Here is a 9083-nt window from a genome sequence, read left to right on the forward strand (position 1 = left end):
AAAGCCCATGGGTTCCACCCCCAGTACCACACGCACACACACAAATTCTAATGCCCCTGAATTCAATCCAACCATAACATACAATATTTAAAATTTAGTATCATGCCCGGCGTGGTGGTGCACCCTTGTAATCCCCACGCTTTGGAGGTGAAGACAGGAGGATCACACTGGTTCGAAGCCAGTCTTGCTGGCTTAAGAGTTCCTGTTTCCAAATTAAAAAAAAAATGTATAAAATAGGTCTGGGAGTATAGCCCGGATGTAGAAGGGTTTCCAGAAAGCCCAGTACCACCAAAAAAAAAAAAAAATTAGTATTACTAGTCGGGTGTAGTGGCATGCACTTGTAATCCCAGTACTTGGGAGGCTGAGACAGGATCACAGGTTCAAAACCAGCCTCAGCAATTCAGTGAGACTGTTGACAACCGAGAGAGATCCTGTTTTAAAATATAAAAATTAGCCAGGTGTGGTGGTGCATGCTTGTAATCCCTGCGCTTGGAGGCTGAGACAGGAGGATCCCACAGGTTCAAAGCCAGCCTCAGCTACTTAGTGAGGCTCTCTGCAGCTTAGTGAGACCCTGTTTCCAAATAAAATATAAAATAGGTCTGGGAGTATAGCCCGGAGGTAGAAGCCTCTGGGTTCCACACCCAGTACAATAAAAAAAAAAATTTTTTTTTGAGCAGGACATGGTGGTGCATGCTTGTAATCCTAGTACTTGTGAGTCTGAAACAGGAGGATCACAGGTTCACAGCCAGCCTCAGTTACTTAGTGAGACCTTGTTTCAAAAAAAAAAAAAAAAAAAAGAATAAGCCGGGTATGTTGGCGCAAGCTTGTAATCCCAGCATTCAGGAGGCTGAAACCGGAGGATGGTGGTTCATGGACAGCCTCAGCTACTTAGTGAGGTTCTCTGCAACTTAGTGAGGCCCTGTTTCAAAATAAAGAATAAAAAATAGGGCCGGGGGCGTAGCTCGGAGGTCAAATGCCTCTGGGTTCCATCCCCAGACCCGCAAAAATAAATAAATAAATAAATAAATAAATAAATAACAAATAAATAAAGATATAAAATCAGACTGGGGTGTAGCTCTAAGGTAAAATGTCTCTGGGTTCAATCCCCAGGACAGCAACCTTGTTTCAAAATAAAGAATAAAAAATAGAACTGGGGGTGTACCTCAGAGGTAGAATGCCCCTGGGTTCAATCCCCAGTACTGCAAAAAATAAAAAATAAAATATCGGCCAGGTAGCCAGGCGTAGCGGTGGCACACGCTTAAAATCTCAGCATTCGGGAGGGTGAGACAGGAGGATCGCAGTTTGTGGACAGTCTTAGATATTACTGAGTGAGGCCCTCTGCAACTTAGTGAGACCCTGTTTCAAAATAAAGAATAAAGAAAAAAAATAGGGCTGGGAATGTAGCTCAAAGTTAGAAGCTCCTGGGTTCCATCTCCAGTACCGCAAAAGAAAAAAAAAAAAAAATTGGCCAGGTGTGGTGGTGCACACTTGTAATCTCAGTACCTGGGAGGCTGAGACAGGAGGATAGCAGGTTCTTGGCCAGCCTCAGCTACTTAAGTGAGGCTCTCCACAACTTAGTGAGATCCTGTTTCAAAATAAGGAATATGAGCTGGGCGTGGTGGGCACACTTGTAATCCCCGCGCTTGGGAGGCGGAGACAGGAGGATCGCGCAGGTGAAGCCAGCCGCTTGCTCTGGCTTAAGAGACCCTGTTTCCAAATAAAAATATAAAAATAGGTCTGGGAGTGTAGCCCGGAGGTAGAAGGGCTTCCAGGAACCCCAATACCACCAATAAAAATATAAATAAAAAAATAAGGAATATGGGAAATACACACAATGGAATTCTACTCAGCAATAAAGAAGACAAAATCATGTCATTCAGAAGAAGATGGAAAGACCTGGAGAACATTGTGTTAAGTGAGATCAGCCAAGCACAGAAAGAGCAGGGACATATGTTTTCTCTAATATGAACAAAGTAGGGAGTATTAGGGATACCAGAGGGACTCCAGATAATGGAGGGAAAACTCAGCAAAGCTAGAAAGGAAGGGTAGGAGAGGAAGAAGGCTGAGGTTGATTAATGGAGGAGCTACATCCGAATATGTGTGAATGTAGCATGGTCAACCTGGACACTCATGGTTGGGGGAGGAAGCGGGAGGGGCACCAAGCACTGTGTGAAGGTATGCTATTGTCAATATGATCCACATTATGATGTGAAACTATAGTGTACCAATAAAAAAAAAAATATATATATATATATATATATATATATATATATATATATATATGCCAGGCGTGGTGGCGCACGCTTGTAATCCCCACGCTTGGGAGGTGGAGACAGGAGGATCACGCAGGTTCGAAGCCGGCCTCAGCTACTTAGTGAGGCTCTCAGCAACTTAGTGAGACCCTGTTTGCAAATAAAATATAAAATAGGTCTGGGAGTATAGCCCGGAGGTAGAAAGCCTCTGGGTTCCACCTCCAGTACCACCAAGAAAATAAAACAAACAAACAAACAAACAAAAAATATATATATAATAAAAATAAGGAATAAAAAATAGGGCTGGGGGTGCAGCTTGGAGGTAGAATGCCCCTGGGTTCAATCTCTGATACCACACACACACACATACAAAAAAAAAACCTGTGTGTGTGTGTGTGTGTGTGTGTGTGTGTAGCACTGGCAATTGAACCCAGAGGCATCCTATCTCTGAGCTACATCCCTAGCTCTTTTTTAAAATTTATTTGTTTATTTTTAGTACTAAGGATTGAACCTAGAGGCATTCTAACTTCAAGCTATACCCTAGCTTGATTTTATTATTTATTTATTTATTTATTTATTTATTTGTTTTTGTGGTACTAGGGATTGAACTCAGGGGTATTATACCTCCAAATTACACCTCCAGCCCTATTTTATTTTTATCTTGAAACAGGGTCTTGCTAGGTTGATGAGAGCCTCACTACTTGCTGAGGCTGGCCTGGAACCTGGGATCCTCCTGTGTTAGCCTCCATGTACTGGGATTACAGGCGTGCACTACCACTTCTGGCTGACTTTTTTCATAAAAGTAAATGTCATTTCTTCTTTTTTGCACTATCAAGGATTGAACTTAGGGTCATTCCACCCCCAGCCTTTTTTTTTTTTTTTTTTTTTTTTTGCAGGTCTGGGGATGGAACACAGAGGCATTTGACCTCCGAGCTACACCCCCTGCCCTATTTTTTTATTCTTTATTTTGAAACCGGGTCTCACTGAGTTGGGGAGGGCCTCACTAAGTAGCCGAGGTTGTCCGCGAACAGCGATCTTCCAGGTCTCAGCCTCCCGAATGCTGGGATTACAAGCTTGCGCCAACACGCCCTGCCTGCCTTTCTTTCTTTCTTTCTTTCTTTCTTTTTTTCTTTCTTTTCTTTCTTTCTTTCTTTCTTTCTTTATTTTTGGTGGTACTGGGGTTCCTGGAAGCCCTTCTACCTCCGGGCTACACTCCCAGACATATTTTTACATTTTTATTTGGAAACAGGGTCTCCTAAGCCAGCGCGTGCGGCTGGCTTCGAACCTGCGTGATCCTCCTGTCTCTGCCTCCCAAGCGCGGGGATTACAAGCGTGCGCCACCACGCCCGGCTTATTCTTTATTTTGAAACAGGGTCTTACTAAGTTGTGGAGGGCTTCACTTAAGTAGCTGAGGCTGGCCATAAACCTGTGATCCTCCTGTCTCAGCCTCCCTAGTACTGGGATTATAAGCATGCACCACTATGCCCGGCTAGCAAATGTCATTTTTAAAAATTTTCATTTTCAGAAAAGTCGCCATATTCTAGTTATTAAAAGACTAGCCTAATTTATCCTTACCTCTGTACAATTCCTTTGAAAGTTTTTTGAAATTAGTATCTCCAGATAAAAATTTTTAAGAAAGATCTAAAAGAAATATACATGAATAAAATCTTTTCCTCTTGAAATAAAACAGTGGATGTTGCTGATGATTTGCCTCATTTTGAAATGGAACTATCATCAGAAAGCTGATTTCCATTTATATAAAACTACATAATACTGTTTCTGATTAAAATTTCTGTAAAGTTACAGTCAATTGTTATAGTTGAAAAACCCGAATTTTTCAGATAAATTTCCTGCTGTTCATAGTTTCATTATAATGGAAAAAGGGGTGATCTAAGGAGAAAGAGCAGAGAAAATGGTCATAGAATGTTAAATAAAGTAGGAAGAAATTTAGAGGCTACCAAGCTCATCATATTTTAGAGATGAGAAAACCGAGAGTTAAAGGCCAGAGAATTAAAAGGTTTCTGTGCCTTAAATTGTCGTAGTATCCAATGCTTAAAATGAAAGGTGTGTGATCTGGGCACAGTAGTGCGCGCCTGTAATCCAGTACTTGGGAGGCTGAGACAGGAAGATTGCAGGTTGGAGGCCGGCCTCCGCAATTTAACATGACAGTTTCAAAACAAAAAAGATCCAGATGTAGCCGGGTGTGGTGATGCACACTTGTAATCCCAGCACTTGGGAGGCTGAGACAGGAGGATTGCACGGGTTCAAAGCCAGCCTCAGCTACTTAGTGAGGCTCGCAGCAACTTAGTGAGACCCTGTTTCCAAATAAAATATAAAAAAAGGTCTGGGAGTATAGCCCGGAGGTAGAAAACCTCTGGGTTCCACCCCCAGTACCACCAAAAAAAAAAAACAACAACAAAAAAAAAACTTGTGATCCTCCTGTCTCAGCCTCCCAAGTTCTGGGATTACAGGCATGGATCACCATGCTTGGCTTATTTTTTATTTTTGGAACAGGGTCGTGCTAAGTTACAGAGGACCTCACTAAGTAGCTCAGGCTGGCTGTGAACCTGTGACTCTCCTGTCTCAGCCTCCCAAGTACTAGGATTACAAGTATGTGTCACCATGCCGGGCTGTGATTTTCATTTGATAATTGAGACAGTATTGCAAACATATTTAAAGTTTCCAAAACTGTAAATAAGAAAAAGAACCTAAAAAGATCTAAATTAACACAATACCTAGTACCTAAGAAGTGCTCAATAAGCCAGGCATGGCCAGGTGTGATGGCGTATATTTGTAATCCCAGCATTCAGGAGGCCAAGACAGGAGGATCGTGGTTCACGGACAGCCTTGGCTACTTAGTGAGGCCCTTTGCAACTCAGTGAGACCCTGTCTCAAAATAAAGAATAAAAAATAGGGCTGGGGATGTTGCTTGGAGGTAGAATGCCCCTGGGATCCATTCCCAGCACCAAAAAAAAAAAAAAAAAAAAAAAAAAAGGCAGACATGGTGGCGCAGGCCTGTAATTTCAGGTATTCTGAAGGCTGAGGAAGAAGGACCCCAAGTTTGATGCCAGCCTGGGCAACTTTGTGAGATCTTGTCTCAAAATTAAAAATAAAAAGGGAAGGTGACCTCGGTTAGAAGGAGAGTACACCTGGGTTCAATCCCTAATACTAAAAAAAAAAAAGTTCTCAGTAAGTGTTTGTAAATGAACAAATGAATAAAAAGATTTTATTGCCTTCACCTTTAAAGTTCCCTCATAGTTCTTTAATTCCTATTTTATCTACAGTCATACTTTATACATATAATTTGTAGCTTTGCTTTTTGCATTTGAGTTATAGTGTCAATATTTTTCTGTGTTGTTATAAAATATGATTATAACCTTTTTTTGGTGTGTGCATTGAACTGGGGGTTGAACCTAGAGGCATCTTACCTTTGAATTTCACCCCAGCCCTTTTTTAATTTTTTGTTTTGAAACAGTGTTTCCGTAGGTTGCTAAGAGTCTTTCTAAAGTTCTGAGGCTGGTTTCAAACCTGCAATCCTCTCCCATCTCAGCTTCCCAAATACTGGGATTACAGGACTGCACCACCATGCCAGGTTGATTATAACTCGTGTGTGTGTGTGTGTTTCTGGGGATTGAACCCAGAGATATTCTACCTTTATACTACAACCCCAGTCCTATTTATTTATTTATTTATTTATTTATTTATTTATTTAGCGGGTCTGGGGATGGAACTCAGGGGCATTCGACCTCCCAGCTACACCCCCTGCCCTATTTCTTTATTCTTTATTTCGAAACAGGGTCTCACTGAATTGCAGAGGGCCTAAGTAGCTGAGGCTGTTCAGGAACCGCAATCCTCTGGTGTCAGCCTCCGGAATGCTGGGATTACTAGCCCGTGCCACCACACCTGGCTCTTACCTATTTTTTTTAACCTTAAGTTAGAGTCTCACTAAGTTGCCCAGCCTGGCCTTGAACTTGTTCTCCTCTTGCCTCAGCCTCTCAGGTAGCTAGAATTACAGGAGAGTGCCAGCAGAGTTATTTTTAATGGGTACCAAGTTTCATTTTCATATGATAGAAAAGTTCTAGAGATAGAATGTGGTAATAGATTCTCCACAATGTGAACATACTTAATGGTCCTGAACTGTACACTTATTTACTTATTTCTTTTCTTCTCTTTTTTTTTTTTTTTTCCAGAACTGGGGATTGAACCTAGGAGCATTCTACCTCTCAGCTATACCCTCTGCCCTATTTTTATTCTTTATTTTGAAACACTGTCTCACTGAGTTGCAGAGGGCCTCACTAAGTAGCTGAGGCTGGCTGCGTACCTGTGACCCTCCTGTGTCAGCCTCCCAAGTATTGGGGTTATAAGCATGTGCCACCACTCCTGGCTATTTTTTATTAATGCATTGTAATCGTACATTATGATGAAGTTCAGAGTAATCGAGGCATACATGCACACAGCACGTGTGAGCTCTCCTTCAGTCCCCACCCCCTTGTACTTGCCCTCCCTACGTGTGACATTGTGACTGACATTGATAAATGTGTATGTACATTCTGCCCGCTTAAGTTTCCCTCATCTCTAAACTGTACACTAAAAATGGTTAAGATGCTGAGTGTGGTGGCGGACACCTGTAATCCCAGTACTTGAGAAGCTGAGACAGGAGAATCACAGATTTATGGCCAGCCTCAGCTACTTTAGTGAAGCCCTCCATTTTGCAACTTAATGAGACCTTGTTTCAAAATAAAAAAATAAAATAGGCCTGAGGGTGTAGCTCAGAGATAGAATGCCCCTGGATTCAATCCCCAGTACCACAAACAACAAAAATAAAATAGGGTTGGGTTACAGCTTAGAGGTAAAATGCCCCTGGGTTTAATCCCCAAACCACTAAATAATAACAATAACAATAACAATAATGCAAATGTATTTGTAATCACCATCTACCTCAAGAAATAATATTAGAAGGTACCCCTCCTCATCACTTCTTCCTGCACTAGCTCTACCAAGACATTTGCATTTACTTATTTGATTATTTTGTGGTAATGGAGATTGAACCCAAGGACATTCTACCGCTGAACTACACCCCCAGGCCTATTTTATTTATTTATTTATTTTTTGGTACTGGAGATTGAACCCAGGGGCATTCTATCTCTGAGCTACACTTCCAGCCCTATTCCCCCCCCCCCCCCCACTGGAGATGGAACTCAGGGGCATTCTACCTCCAAACTATACCCCCAGTCCTATTTTTATTTTTTATTCTTTATTTTGAAACAGGGTCTCACTGAGTTGAAGAGGTCCTCACTGAGTAGAAGCTGAGGCTGTCTGAGAACTGTGATCCTCCTGTCTCAGCCTCCCAAATGCTGGGATTACAAGCGTGGGCTACCACGCCTGGCTTTTTATTCTTTATTTTGAAATAGGAACTCACTGAATGGCAAAGGGCCTCACAAGTTGCTGAGGCTGGTCAGGAACCTGCAACCCTCCCAAGTACTGGGATTACAAGAGTATGCCTCGATGCCTGGCTTTACTTTTTTATTTTATTTATTTATTTATTTATTTATTTACTTATTTTGTGTGGGTTTGGAGATGGAACCCATGGGCATTCGACCTCCAAGCTACACCCCCTGCCCTATTTTTTATTCTTTATTTTGAAACAGGGTCTCACTAAGTTGCAGAGGGCCTCACTGAATAGCTGAGGCTGTCTCTGAACCGAGATTCTCTGGTCTCAGCCTCCTGAATGCTGGGATTACAAGCGTGCACCACCATGTTCGGCTTTTATTTTTATTTTATTTTTTGCGGGTCTGGAAATGGAACCCAGGGGCATTCAAACTCTGAGCTATACCCCCTGTCCTATTTTTTATTCTTTATTTTGAAACAGGGTTTCATTAAATTGTGAAGGGCCTCACATGTTGCTGATGCTAGCCAACAACCTGTGATCTTCCTGTCTCAGTTTCCCAAGTATGGGGATTACAAGCATGCACCATCATGCCTGGCTAAACATTTGCTCTAAAAAAAAAAAAAAAAAATCACACCGTGTAATTCCAGTACTTGTGAGCTTGGGAAAGGAGGATCACAAGTTTAAGGCTAGCCTCAGCAACTGAGTTAGGCCCTCAGCAATTTAGTGATTTATTTTCTTTTTTCTTTTTTTTTTGGTGGTACTAGGTTTCCTGGAAGCCCTTCTACCTCTGGATACACTCCCACAGGCTACACTCCCAGACCTATTTTTATACTTTTTTACTTTTTTTTTTTTTAATGTGGAAACAGGGTCTCTTAAGCCAGAGTGGCTGGCTTCGAACCTGCGCGATCCTCCTGTCTCTGCCTCCCAAGCGCGGGGATTACAAGCGTGCGCCACCACGCCAGGCATTAGTGATACCTTTTCAAAATAAGAAATAAGAGCCGGGCGTGGTAGTGCACGCTTGTAATCTCCGGGCTTGGGAGGCTGAGACAGGAGGATTGCACGGGTACGGAGCCAGCCTCAGCTACTTAGTGAGGCTTTCAGTAACTTAGTGAGACCCTGTTTCCAAATAAAATATAAAATAGGTCTGGGAGTATAGCCCGGAGGTAGAAAGCCTCTGGGTACCACCACCACCACCACCACAAAATAAATAAATAAATAAATAAATCATGGCTGGGAGTATAACCCACAGGTAGAATGCTCGCGGGTTCATTCCCCAGTACACACACTCACATACAGAAAAAATCAGACTGTAAAGCCAGGCACAGTGGTGTACACCTGCAATTCCGGTACTCAGGAGGCCGAGGAAAGAGGATCAGGTAGGTTCAAGGAAGAAAATAAAAAGGGCTGTGGGTATAATTCACTGGTTCGATCCCCAGTAAACC

Source organism: Muscardinus avellanarius (assembly GCF_963383645.1).
Source record: "Muscardinus avellanarius genome assembly, chromosome: 16".
Classification (NCBI taxonomy): domain Eukaryota; kingdom Metazoa; phylum Chordata; class Mammalia; order Rodentia; family Gliridae; genus Muscardinus; species Muscardinus avellanarius.